Below are 14,510 nucleotides of genomic sequence, written 5' to 3' on the forward strand. Positions count from 1 at the left end.
GAGAGGGACCCATGTTTCTCATTTCTGCATTTCTAACAAGTTTCCAGATTTCTGCTGGTCTGTCTGTGGGCCTCATAAATAACAAGGATTTAGATCATAATCTGTACCCCTGTTCATAGACAGATGCATTTAAAATCTGCAATAATAATTGCCTTTAATTTGAATGTGATATGTGTCGGTTTTTCTCTTAACTAAATTTTAAACCATATAATAATGCTCTTTCCCCAAGACAAAGTCAACTAAGCCTCCAAATTTCATGAACTTTACCACATGAACACAGCTAAGGATTCAGGGTTTGGGAAGCAGAATTATGCATGTTGAAATAAAAGGAGTTTTCTCCTTGTTAGAAATACCCATCACTGAGCCTAAACTCTCAGACCCTCTCTTAGAGTACACCATTATGTAAGACTGCTTCTAACCCAAAATCTGCCTTCCTGCTGGTCACTCCCCTGATTTGATAAGAAATTTCCCCCTCGTCCTGGATGCCTCTGTCATCCAGCCCATCTCTGAGGCTGCTTGTAAGCCCTTGTATTCCTAAGTGGAGCTGATATAAAAACGAAGAGATGGAGAAATCTGGAACATGGTGCAGGTTAGGCCATGTCTCTGAGGATTTGGGAGGTTTCTCTAGGACCTGAAACCTTGCAAAGAGAAAAGGTAGAATTAGCTTTCAAGCTTCTTGTGGGATGACATGAGGGAAGGAAGCAGGAGGGAAGTGTACCTGCAATCTTGGAGGCTTTCAAAGTGCAGCTAGATGAGGGACCCTTAGTTGCCTGGTTGTCAGAGGTCCTGCTGATGAGCTTTCCATTGAAGTTAAGCCTCGCACACTCCCTGAAGATGAGCCATGAGTTCTATCAATTGCTCTCTAAACTGGTTTTATATAAATATTTCATTTTCCCTATAAACACTTGAGAATATATACCAAGTAATACTTAGAAAAGTGCAAGTGGGAAAGACACCTCAGTTCAGACTGCTGGAACAGAATTCTGTGGACTGAGTAACTTAACAGACATATTTCTCATGGTTTTGGAGACTGGAAGTCCAAGATCATCACTGACTGAGTTGGTTCCTGGTAAGGACTCTTCCTGGTTTGCGGGTGGGTGCATTTGTGCAGTATCCTGATCATACATCCTTCACCTCTCTTTGATAAGGACACTTATCCTATTCTTGAGGGCTTCACCCCCATGAACTAATCACCTCCCAAAGGCCCAACCTCCAAATGCCATCACATTTGAAATTAGTCATTGTTATTTTTTAAAATTTATTTATTTTGATTCATTTTAAACAAATGGGGTAAAACTTATTTCTCTGGTTGTGTTGTTATTTTGAAATGTTAATGCAGCAATAGTCCAAGGTCAATTGCTTAGATTATGAGAGCTGTAACCTAATTAATCCATCCTAGTTTGAATGGACTGACTGGGTGGCAACTGAGGATAGGTGAGGCATGGCTGGAGGAGGTGAGTGACTGGGGACTGTGCCCTGGGAAAATGCATCTTCCCTGTGGTTCCTTCCCCTTTTCTGCTTCAAGACCCTGCTTCATGAGCTGAGCAGCTTTCCTCTACTGGGGCCTTCCCCATGACGTACTGCCTCACCTTGGGCCCAGAGCAATGGAGTCAGCCATCCATGGACTGAGACCTCTGAAATTATAAACCCCAATAAGCTTTTCCTCAGGTCTTTTTGGTCACAGCAATGCAAATCTGACTAAAAAGCAAGCTTCATCCTAGAAATTTTAGGAAGACACAAACCAAGGGAATTGGTTTAAGTAGTGAACCAAAAGTGAGACTTTGGTGGGTGACCTTGACTAGGAAAGGTACGCTCCTTGGATTGTTGCTTTCTTAGTAAGCAGAGGCTAAAATAGACTGGATAATCCCCAGGCCCTCTTTTAATACTAAATAGTCTGCGAAATGAAACATTACAAAGCTAAATACAGAAGACAGATTGAAAAAGAACAATGAAGGATGTAACAGTGATACAAAAGGAACTGCCATGCATGGATGAACCACAAATGTGTTGAGTCAAAGAAGCCAGAGGCAGAGGAATGTGTGCTGTATGATTGCATTTACAAGTTGATGAATAGGTAGCGCTAAGTGACATTGAAATGCTAGTAGTGATTATCTCTGGATACTAGTGAGCAAGTACTGACTGGAGACAAACTGGGCTGCTAGACATATTTTATATCTTCATCTAAGTGATGAGTCATGGCAGGCTTTAAAAATCACTGAGCTGTACGCTTCAGATGAGGCACATGACATTTTTTATGTTTGTTTTACCTCAAACAAAAAAAGTAAAAAGAAAGGATGGAAGTAAAAAATTGAGCAGAAACTTGCTCTCTGCCTGTGAGTTGTGTGTGGAATAACTGCATTTTTATACCCTTTGAATACATTATGCATTCATCATGGCATCTTAGGTGAAAGCAGTTGAAGAGTTAGCATCTCCATCGAAATCGTTGGGTTCTGAAGTTCATAGGAAGCTTATCAGGACTGGGTTCGGACAGGACAAAGGTATTTCTGGCAAATAAGTGAGAATATAGAACCAAAATGTAGTTCAAATCCTAGTATTTTCACATAGCTATGTGACTTAAGGCAATTGACATAACTCACCTCTGTCTCCATTTCATCTGTAAAAGACATCAGAATACTGTGCAGAGTTGCAATGGGGTTGGGAATGAGTGCCCACATCAAAGACAAAGTCTCTAGACTATCTTCAGTCAAGCTATTTTTGCCCCTACTCTTTGCCCTAAGAGTCAGAGGATACTGTATTAATGATAACCTGCATCAACTTTCTACCAACATAATATTTTCTTAACAGTTTCTTTAAAACAATTTACCCTTCCAACCATGCAAGGAAGAAGTCAGAGAAAATCAAAAACTTGGGAACTAAGATATCTGGAGGCAAACATGAAACTTGAGAAGCTTCGTATTATATGTTTTTATCACATGACCTCTCAAATATGGTCCTGATGAGTTTTCTAAAAAAAAAAAAAAAAATTTACTTAGTCCAAAATGTATTTTGAATACTATTAACCTTCTGGTGAAGTAGAGACACCTGGCAAATTAAGGACACTTGGATGCAAGTGACAGGAAAAACCATATCAACCTATTTTAAATAAAAAAGAAAACTACCTGCTTGCATAAGTGAAATGTCCAAAAGTTGGCACTAGCTGCAAGTATAGGTCATTGGGATCCAAATGCCAAGTCCTTGACTCCCCTTCTCTGAACTGTGCTTTCTATTTAAAATGTTTTTACTCTCAGACAGGCTTCCTCCATGGAACATTCTTCCTGCCCCTGTGTCCTCCCACCCCTCAGCAGTTCTAGCAGCTCCAGGCATACATCACAGTAGCTGGGCAACCCTGCTGGGTAAGAGGTTCCTTCCATAAGTCCATAGGAAAGTCAGTCTGTGAATTCGTGAAGAACCATGTGTTAGAGTCAGGAGTCTGAGTTACAGTTCTGACCCTATGACTAGTCTTTCTGTAACACTCAGCAAGTCATTTACTCCCTCTGGACCTCATTGTCTCATTCACAAAATGGATAAAATCTCTGTGCTACCTGGTTCTTTTCCAGGGGTACCATTTCTGAAGCTTCTTTGCTGACTGCTTTTCCTCTGGAAGTTAGCTATTAGTGCCCTCTAGTGGTCTCCTCAATCGGTGCCTTTTTACTTGGGTTTCATTTAGGATGTTTTATAATAGTCCCTAATTCAGAGATATAATCCAAACAAATTTGCTGTAAAATAAAATTCTGTACTGAAATATGTTTTATTTCTATTCTCATTTTTTCACATAAGTGAACTTTGCTCTAACATAAACTGTTGAAGCTATGGGTTTCACTTTCATTACTGTTCAGCTGCATCCCCATCATTTTGTCACTGTTATTCAGTTATAAGTATTGTCTAATAATCCTTGTGCTTTCCTGTTTGGCCAGGGGTTATTTAGTAGTGTGTGGCTTCATTTCAAAATCTTTGGGGATTTTCCAGATATCATTTGTATTATGGATATCTAGAACAGTTTCATTGTGGTCATAAAATATTTTGTACGACTTCAATGCTTTAAATTTTTGACTTTTTAATAGCCCAATATATGGCCTTTCTTAATTAATATTTTGTAAACACCTCAAAGTATTTTATGAATATTTTGGAATATTTATACCAAATATGCATTTGGCATATTTAGTAACTAGTTTCCTTTACCATGGTGAATATTTTACTGTGTTATTCAAATCTTCTGTATTCTTACTGCTTCTCTTTGCTCTTATTTCAATTACTGAAAGTAGAATGTTAAAACCAAAATGTGATTGTGAATCTGTTTATTTCTCCATTTAGTTTTGTCTGGTTTTGCCTCATATACTTTGAAGTTCCATGAATAGGAACTTTCACATTTAGGATTGGTATATCTTCTTGATAAAGTATGCTATAATTTGTCATAAGAAAGTATCCATTTTATCTCTGGCAGTACTCCTGCTTTGAACTTTATTTCATCGGATAATAATATGGCCACACTAATTTAGAATTAGTGCTTATATAATAAATATTTTCCATTCTTTTACTTGCAATCTATGATTTTATAATTAGAAGGTATCATAACAAACAGCTCATAGTTGGGTCCCATTTTAAAATCCTTTTTAGTTGAAGTACTTAGTCATTAACATTTACTGTAATATTTGGTATGGTTAGGTTTAAGTCCTCCATCTTCTTCCATCTTTGTTTCTTCTATTCTCTGTTTCCTTTAATCCACATTTTTTTTTTCACTTTTTGGTATTCCATTTTCTCTTTTGACTCAGTTGTGTCTCTCCAGTGTTCTCTTAATGGGTCTTTGTGTATTCTCCAAATTATTATGATACACATCTCTAATGTATCACAGTGAAGCATGGGCTCACTCTTTCCATTCATATATGAATGACAAACCATACCACAGTACATTCATTCAGCACCTCCCCTTCTTTGTGGCAGTGTTGTCATGTGTTTTACTACTACAAACATTATGTTTATCTTTGTGTCTAAAATACGTAAAGAACTCTCAAAATTCAACAATGGAAAGCAAGCAATTCGACTATAAAATGGGCAAAAGACACGAAAAGGTTTTTTATCAAAGAGGTGAGGCAGATGGCAAATAAGAGTATGAAAAGATGTTGAACATCATTAGCCATTAGGGAAGTAAAAATTAAGACCACAATGAATATTACCACACACTTATTTGAAAATCTAAATAGAAAACAGTGATAATCCCAAATGCCAGCAAGGACACAAAGAAACCATGTCACTCATACATTGTTTGTGAGGATGTAAAATAGTATAGCCACTCTGGAAAATGATTTGACATTTTATAAAACTAAGGACGTAATTACCATTGATTGCAATAGTTATACTCCTGGAAATATATCCCAGGGAAATGAAAACTTATGTTTACACAAAAATCTGTACATAAACTCTCAGAGCAGTTTTATTCCTAGTAGTAAAACACAAGAAACAACCCCAAAGCCCTTCAAGGAGTGAATGGTTAAGCAAACAGTGCTACTTCTGTGCCATCAACTACTGCTCAGCAATGAAAAGGAACCAGCCAATGATATAAACAACAATATGGATGAATGTCCAGTGAATTATGCTGAGTGGGAAAAGTCCAATGTCAGTTGGACTTCTAGAGTTGTGGTGTGGGGAAGGAGGAGGTTATGTGGTTAAAACCTGTCAATGCAAGGGATCCTTGGGGATGGTGGAACTTTTCAGTATCTTGACTGTGATGGTGGAGACATGAATCTGTAGATGTGATAAAAATTTATAGAACTAAGTACACAAACTCATTTGAATACAGGTAAAACTGGCGAAATTTGCATTGGATTAGTGGATTGCGTCAATGTCAATATCTTGGTTGTGATGCTGTATTATAGTTCTGCAAACAGTTTCAAAAGGAAAGTGGGTAAATGATACCCATGATTTCATTGTATTACTTCTTATAACGTCACATGAATCTATAATTGTCTCAATTTAAAGTTTAATTTTTTAAAAAACGTAATTGTACAGTGCTGGAAGGAATAAAAAGGTGACAAATTTCCCCACCATTAAAGAGCTTACTATCATGGAGACAGAAGTCTGGTTTTAGAGAGCAAATCCCACTGATCACATCCAGGAAACAGTTTAACAGATGAACTGTATTGTTATATAATCACACTGGTTAACATGCATAACCCAATTCTAAATGCTTTATACATAATATCTCATTTGATCTTTACTCTCGCCTTCTGCAGGAGGATATTATTATCATTGCCATTTTGCCAGTAAAGAAACAGAAGCAAAATCAAGATTATCAAGTTAAACAAATCACCTGTCTTTTTTTCCCCCCTCCTCTGGTGCTGGGGATTGAACCTGGGACCTTGCACATGGTAGGCAAGCACTCTACCACTGAGCCACATCCCCAGGTTATGTTTTTGAATCTAGAGCAATCTTCACTTGGCCAATCTTGAGTGATATTTCAGTACTGTATGAAGAACACTGGATTACTTATCAAAAGTTTTACATTCTAGCCCCACTCTACTACTGATTCCCATTTTCACTTGAAAAGTGAATCAATTACGTGGTTGCTCCATTTGAAAAGAGAATGGAGGACATTTCTAGAATTCATTTTATATTTTTATGATTTTCTATCTCTAAAATGATCAGTGGACAAAAAAGAATGTTTTCCATCTCCCTCTTAGTAGAGCTGTCTCTGGTGACATCACCCCTCTCCTGGACCCTTTCAGGTGTTCTTTGAGCATCGGCTCCAGTAATGGGCTTGGTGTTTAGTTTCATTAGGTTACTGGTGCCTTCTTCTCCCTGCTTCCTCCTGCCGGAAGTCTTCCCTGAAGCTTTCAGGCAAGGCCAATTTCAGGTAGAAACAATTGCAGTCATTTATTGAATGTTTGCCAAGTGCTAATGAGTGACACAGGCTCTCTCATTTAGTCAACCCAAACCCCTATGACATGTGTTCTGTTAGAGCTTCTTTACACTTGTGCCTAGAAGACTTAAACCCTGGGTCAAAGATAGTCACTAGTGGTGGTAGGTGGAGGCAGTTCTCAAAAGCTTTACTATCTAACTCAGACACACCTGGCAATGTTGTCTATCCATTTAAGCCTTCCACAAGGTCGTGTTTTAGGAGGTAAACTGTTCCATTATAAGTTTCTATAAATCTATAAAATAATAATTTAATCTAAAGTAAAACAATGTAAAGTTAACTTGCTCACTTTGTGTTCTGAAAATTGACATAACAAGTCTTTTAGCTAAAAGCACCTTGGAATTCCAGTAGTCACCTCTTGATGGCAATATAAGACTAATCCATGTCCCCGCAGTCCTCAATCCATGTCCCTGCAGTCCTCAGAGCCAACCAGCTAACCTGCAAGCAACATCCTTCTCAACAAACCAGCTTTCAGTCAGCTCTGCAGTTAGGTAAAATGAAAAATGAGGGCACTGTGAAGGGAGAAAAAGAGTTGTGCATTTAGGTCACTGACCACAGGAACAAAAGAAATTCAACGAACTTGCAAAACAGAGGAAATGACTTCCTACAGGGGGAAAACAAAGCACCTACTTGTTGCTGCCCACCCATCTACTAACTGTCCTTGGTAATCGTCCAGTGCAAACACAATAGCTCTATCCAATAGTGTTTTTGCCATTTCCTCTGTCCCCTTGAAACCAGGCTTTTGAGAATAAATAGTTCATTTCTCTTTTCTTGATTTGCTCCAGTGGTGGTAAACAAAGGGACAACTGGCATATAGAAATATCACATATTTTCCTTGAACACATATGGCCTTATGAACCCTGCCTAGGGATTGAATGAAACACAGATGATTCAACCAAGGTTCTGTAAGTGCTTGGTGGAATCTAATAAAAACAACAACAACAACAATGAAAACACCAGGCCATAAGCACTTCCTGAGCTACATCCAAGTACAGTAACCACCTTTGGTCCAAGCACCATAGATACCCAGCACTGGATTGTTTTTTATTTGTTTGTTTGTTTGTTTGTTTGTTTGTTTCAGAGAAGAGTCCCATCCATCTGCCGAATTTGCTCCCAGGGGTCTGGTTGTAGTCTCGTGATTCTTGGTCATAGGTGATTGGACTAGAGGTGAACACCTGACTTGAAAGGAGGCAATACATTGACCCACTAGAAACCAGTGAGGTTCTCTCCCCAGAAGACTCCAACTAAGAGACAGAGATACAGGTCCCTGTGTTCAGGCAAGTGTAGAGCACTAGAGAGAAAACCTGAGGACTCCTGCTGCTGGCTCTTCGTGGTTCAACTTTACTCATGTGATAGGGATGAACCAGTATCCCCCCCAGAATCACATATTTGTTTAAGCGTATTTTGTGCACGTTCTGTTACATGCATTTCCTATCAAACACACCAGGCTCCTGTGCGAAGTTCAATGGAGGTATAAAAACGAGTTCATGACTGTTTCCAGCATTCATGGAATCTTCCTCGCAATAGAAGAAAACAGGGTCCCTGGAATTCAGTCCAGCCTTGTGACCCCATGAACGTTCTTATTTTTCCTCCCAGAGCGTCAGCTTTGTTCTCAGTAAACATGGAAACGATAATATCTGCCTAACAAAGTCATTTCACACAGGAAGTGTCCATCTGGTTGGGTGCCAGAGCGTGGCAGATTCTCAATAAACGTCAGCTTCCGCAATGCCTTGTGAGCAGACTCTGGCTGCTCTCAAATATAAGTCACATAGAGATCGTGGGAATTTTTCAAAATAAAAGATACATCATTACTATAAAGAAAAAGAAACAACCATAATAATAATGATTGCTTAGAGGGGAATTTTAGTTCTCTTTGGAGCCTGTGGGGTGGTGGGATTCAGTGAATCACTGCTCCTAAAGAACAGGCTTGTGGACTCCAAGTCCAAGGCCTGTTTTTTCAAAGAATTGCAGTCCCTATACTGTAAGCCAGTAGTGAGTGTTTAGCAGAAAAGTCCACAGGGACCATCGAGCTTACTTTCTTGGGAATATTGGGGCAGGGCAGCAATAACTGGTCAGCTGTCTCCTCCCCCTGGTGGTCTCACTTGTAAAGCAAATGTTCACCTGATCCACTCATCCTCATGAAGGGAATGAGGGCCCAATATGGAGACCCCTTCTCTAGGCATTTTCAAATAAGTCAGGATGAGAGAAAAAACAAAACAAAACAAAACCCTCTGTTCATGGAGTTCTTTCTGCTTTGGTGAACAATTTTTTTTTTTTTTTTTCTTATGGTGGTCTTTGGAGGGTCTAAATCACCTCATTATAGATGGGGCATTAAACTGCCTGCTCTGCCTTAGAGAAAAGATTCCCAAGATTCCTTGGAGATGCTGGGAGGTTACTGAAGTCCTCACTGCTCTGGTTACTGAGAAAGCAAAGACAAGGTAGTAATAATTGCATCTGGCAGCAAACAAATATTTTCTGAGGGTCTACTCGTTTCCAAGGTTGTTGAACTGAAAATGCAGGGTGACCAAGACAAACGGTTTCTGCCCTCAAGTCTTCTGTGTCTGGGCCAGCAGTGATGGCAGCAGAAGGAGAAATAAAATGTGTCAGATTCTTGCTCCACATTCTTCTGTTGGCCTCTGGTGCTTGTATACTCATACTGATCAGCATGAGTATAAGGGCCTAGCTTATACCATAACCCACAGGGCAACTCTGGGTCCCCTATTGTCTATGGTTGTCACTGCAGTGGATACGTTCCACTTTCTGGTGGCCTTCATGGGCTGCTGTGGGACTAGAAAACAACCACTGTCTTAAGATCACGTTTCCATCTTCCTGTCTCTTGTCATGCCAGTGGATGTACTGCCATTATTGGACAAGACGCAGGGAGATTTAACTGCTGTGGGATGGCTAACTCCACAGATCTAGAGAACATCCCTAGCCTAGCCATGGGTGGAGTTCCTGACTCCTGCTGCACAAGAACACCATGGACAATTGATTTCCACCTAAGGCCATCTACACCTAGGGGTGTGGAGAAGATCCGGTCTAGCTAAGGAAGAATGTGCAGGCGGTGGGTGGCTGTAGCAGCCCTGGGCATTGTTTTCATAAACATCCTAGGAATTGTCTTTGCCTGCTGCCTTGTGAAGAATATTTGAAGTGGCTCTGAGGTGATACAGATTTTCAACTCCCTCGTCTAGGGGAGTAGAGTAGCATCCTCCAGGATTTTCAATTACTGCATTATTTTTTAAGAACAAACAAATGTTTTTAAAATCTTGCATCCTTGTGAGCATCCACCAAATGTCCTAAAGAGCTTATTACTCAAACTTTTGTCACAGTCCCCCTGAATTCATGTCCAAGTTCTATGGAGAATGTAGAAGAGTTCTTTCCTCACAGCCTTTAAAAGAGTGGGTCACCAGTACACCTATTACTTTTTTAAAAGAAAACACACAGGTAAAGGATGTTCATATCCATTTGAAGCTGAATCTTGACTAGCTTTCCTCTTCAAGAGTTCCAGACCCACTTGCCGTTGCTGTCACTTACCAGGTAAATTCCTCCTTGGGCTCCACAGTTTGACTGCCAAAGTCAGACAAGTATGGAAGGTGACAGACTTGCTCATGAATATGCGTAACACAGCCACAGGGAACATACCCAAAATTACAGGGACTCACTATGAAGTAAAGGCTAACAAGGCATCCCTTACACAATCAAAGAACAAAGAGGAGCGGCGTTTTTTCAAAATTAAAGGACTATGTGTAAATAAGATTCCTTCTGAAAAATAAGCAAGACATGAGATAAGATGCAGGTTTGCTTTGGTAGCACTCTGGTTACCACGATGGTATTCAAAGTCTGGTATTCAAAGTCGTTTCACTGTTTTCTCCCTTGAATATAGCATGCCTGAGTTTGGTCTGGAGAGGCTCCGGTGCATTCTCTTTGATGGGTGGAGAAGGAACACGTTTAGCACACTGCAAAAACAAAATCAAAACTCAAGAAAAGTACCTCATTTTCTGGCTCAAAAAAATCACTTGTAAGAAAAAGTTGCTATTAGCAACGTGAATGTTTGCTATTATCAACATCACTCACAAACAGTATTTCATGTGAATTTCAAGATGTCTTGAGCACTTCTAAACACACCTACCTTAAGAAGTCATTGACCTGGTAGTTATTGAAACAGTTCCACGTCAAATCTTAAATAAATAGCTTAATGTTCTTATTTTCCCCAATATGTTTTTCCCTCTTGGTCACTGAGCCTCAGGAGGCTGTTGCTCTAGAGACAAGCTTAGTTTTATCAAACTCCCTACCCTGGCTCCCCTAATCTAGACCAAAGACCCAGGGGTGACCTTGTCTCCATGATGCATGATACCAATTAGTGGATTGCCTCTTTCCTGGTTGGCAAAGATCCTACCTGCCGCTTACAAAGAGTCCCTGCATCTTATCCATTTTTGTTGATAGTCCTACAAGAGATTTGAATGATCATGAGTGGAGAGAAAAAGGCATAAGCAAGGAGAGGAGGCAACAAGAACAGAGAGATCAAGGAATGAAGTCTCTGACATCTCACTGATTGGCTTTCACTGTGTGACTTTGGGACAGGTATAGAGGCTTTTTTTTTTTTTTCTCCTTTTTTTTCTTGCAGTACTGGGAATGAACCCAGGGCCTCATGCATACTAGCATGTTATTTACCACTGAGCTACGTCACCAGCCCAATATGTGACCTTTTTATACTTACATAACATGAAATGACAATTATAGTGCCTATCTCATAGAGTTAGGCATTAATTCTGAAAAAGGGAAAGATAGGACATACATCCCATGTTCCTAGATTAGAAAACTTGTGAGGTTAGAACTAATACCTATCAAGCACTTAAGACAGTGCCTACAGAATAGGCTGCACTCAATAAATGTTAGCTATTGTTCTAGCTGAGTGCAGTTTTACAAATTTATCTAGATGAGAAAAAGATATCAACTGATGACTATGAATTTTAACTGGATGCAAAACTTATAGTGAAACATCACCGAGAAAATGAAAGATGGTTGGGCTTGGTTGCACATGCCTATAATCCCAGACTTTGGGGAGACTGAGGCAGAAGTATTGCAAGTTTGAGGTCAGCTTGGCAAACTTACCAAGACCCTATCTTAAAGAAAAAAAAAAAAAAAAGAGGAAGAGAGAGGGAAAAAATGAAAAGATGAATAACTAGCTTGAAAAAAGATTTAGTACAATATAACAAAAGTTTAATATCCATAATATGTAAAAAGTTCATAAAACTTAAAGATAAATTAAAGGTATTAAGAAAATTAAAGATATTAAGGCTGCTTAGAAAAGCAAAGATATGAAAAAAACTATTCATAAAAAAGGGAACAATTTGACGGCCATCTCATATTCATAGATTAGAAGACTTCCCATCACTAAGATGTCAGTACCTTCCAAAGAGATCTACAAATTTAATGCAATCCCTATTGAAATCCCAATGACACATTTGCAGAAACAGAAAGACATATCTTGAATTACATATGAAATCTCAAGGGATCTCCTAAATAACCAAAATCATCTTGAAAAATAAAGTTGAAAGCCTTCCACTTTCTGATTTCAAAACTTATTACAAAGCTACAGTCATCAACAGAGTGTAATATCCAACATAAGGACAGATGTAGAGACCAATGGAATAGAAAAGAGTAGCCAGAAATAAATCCTCATCTAAGCCACCAAAGGATTTTGACAAAGGTTCCATTCACTAGGGAAAGAATTATCCTTTCAATAAGTAGTGTTGGGGAAAGTAGGTATCCATGTGAAAAAAAAAAGTGAAACTGGATCCTTACCTTACACCATATTAAATATCAATTCAAAATGAATTGAATACCTGAAAGTAGCACCTAACACTATACACTTATCCAAAAGAAATAAGGGGAAATTTTTATGACATTGGATTTGGCAATGATTTCTTATATGTTATACCCAAAGCATAGGCAACGAAAGCAGACTGGGCCTATGACAAACTTAAAATCGCCCATATATCAAAGGAAACAGGCGATAAAGTACCTATGGAACAGGAGAAAATATTCGCAAATCACATCTCTAATAAGGGGTTGGATATCCAGAATATTTAAGGAAGTCTTATAATGAACAACAAAAATAAATAACCTAATTTAAACTGGGCCAAAAAACCAGACCCAACCCAGACAACATAAAAAATGGCAAAGGACTTGAATTGAAAATTCTCCAAAAAAGATATATAAATGATCAATGTATGAAAAGGTGTTAAAGAAATGGAAGTCAAGATCACAAGGAGGTATCCAGTAAAAGAGTCACTACTAAAAGAATAGGAAACAAAACAAATGTTAGCAAAGATGTACAGAAATTAAACCCTTATGCATTGTTGGTATGGATGTAAAGTTGTATACCCTTTATAGAAAACAAAATGCAGGTACCTTGAGAAATTAAAAATAGAAATATTACATGGTCCAACAATTCTACTTCTTCTGCATATATACCTCCCAAGAATTAAAAGCACAGTCTTCAAGAGGTATTTGTACATGCGTGGTCAAAGCAGCATTATCAACCAAAGATGGAATCAATCTAAGTATCCATCAACAGATTAGTGGATAGGCAAAAGAATTGTCTATACATACAATGGAAAGGTATTTTACCATACTTAAAATATTACTGAAAATAGTATACTTTTAAAAGGGCAACCTAAATAACATATGTACAAAATACAAACTCATGTATAGTGAAGGAAATTAAAAGTATAATGGGAACTTTCCCACCCTTCGAAGCACTAAGCTCTGTTCAGGTATTCTGTTTCTAGGAATCTATCATGACAAAGTGATCAGAATCATGGAGTACCTAGTATATGTATACTTATGTATATTAGTGTGAACATGACTCCTTACATTGTTATTTATGATAAAGAAAATTAGATAACTCAAAGTTTACTAATAAAGAAATGATTTCAAATGTTTTGCTATGCAATGAATGGTGTGGATTATTTTGTAACTATCAGATAAGCTATACTTATGAACGATTTTTTTGACACTTTGAATTGGAATATTTTTTAATATTTAAATACAAAAAGTGAGCACTGACTTTTTACTACACACAGGTCTAATAGCCAAAATGTGCAGAGGAAATGAGCTTCTGCTCTGTCCTCCACACTCATTGTCCCCATTTTGTGGGTGAAGCTGCAACCAGCTTCCCTTCTCTCCAGTATACATGGGGCTTCCTGGTGCTTTACCAGACAGGTGCAGTGAACTTTGTCGGTTTCACAATATGTGCATGTCTCTCCCCAGTATCTCCATTCTTTAAAAAAAAAAAAAGTCATTAATGGTCAGGGATCCTTCCCTCCTATTGTGAGGCATGGGTTTTTACCCCACAATAGGACAGTGAGGAGATCTTCCAGTTAGGAGCAATTTACTAGAAGGGGTAAGGTGGCCAGAGCTGGAATAACCATCTGCATAGCTGCACTCTGGTGTCAGAGTGAGGACAGAAGAAACATTGAGGACAGCGTGGAGGGCACAGCTAAAAGTTGGGAGTCTCTCCCGGAGACAGTGAGGGGAGAATTCTTTCTATCAGGTTTGGATCAATATGCCAGAGTTTAAAAAAAAAAAAAAAAAG

This window comes from Sciurus vulgaris (assembly GCF_902686455.1).
Source record: "Sciurus vulgaris genome assembly, chromosome: 7".
NCBI lineage: Eukaryota > Metazoa > Chordata > Mammalia > Rodentia > Sciuridae > Sciurus > Sciurus vulgaris.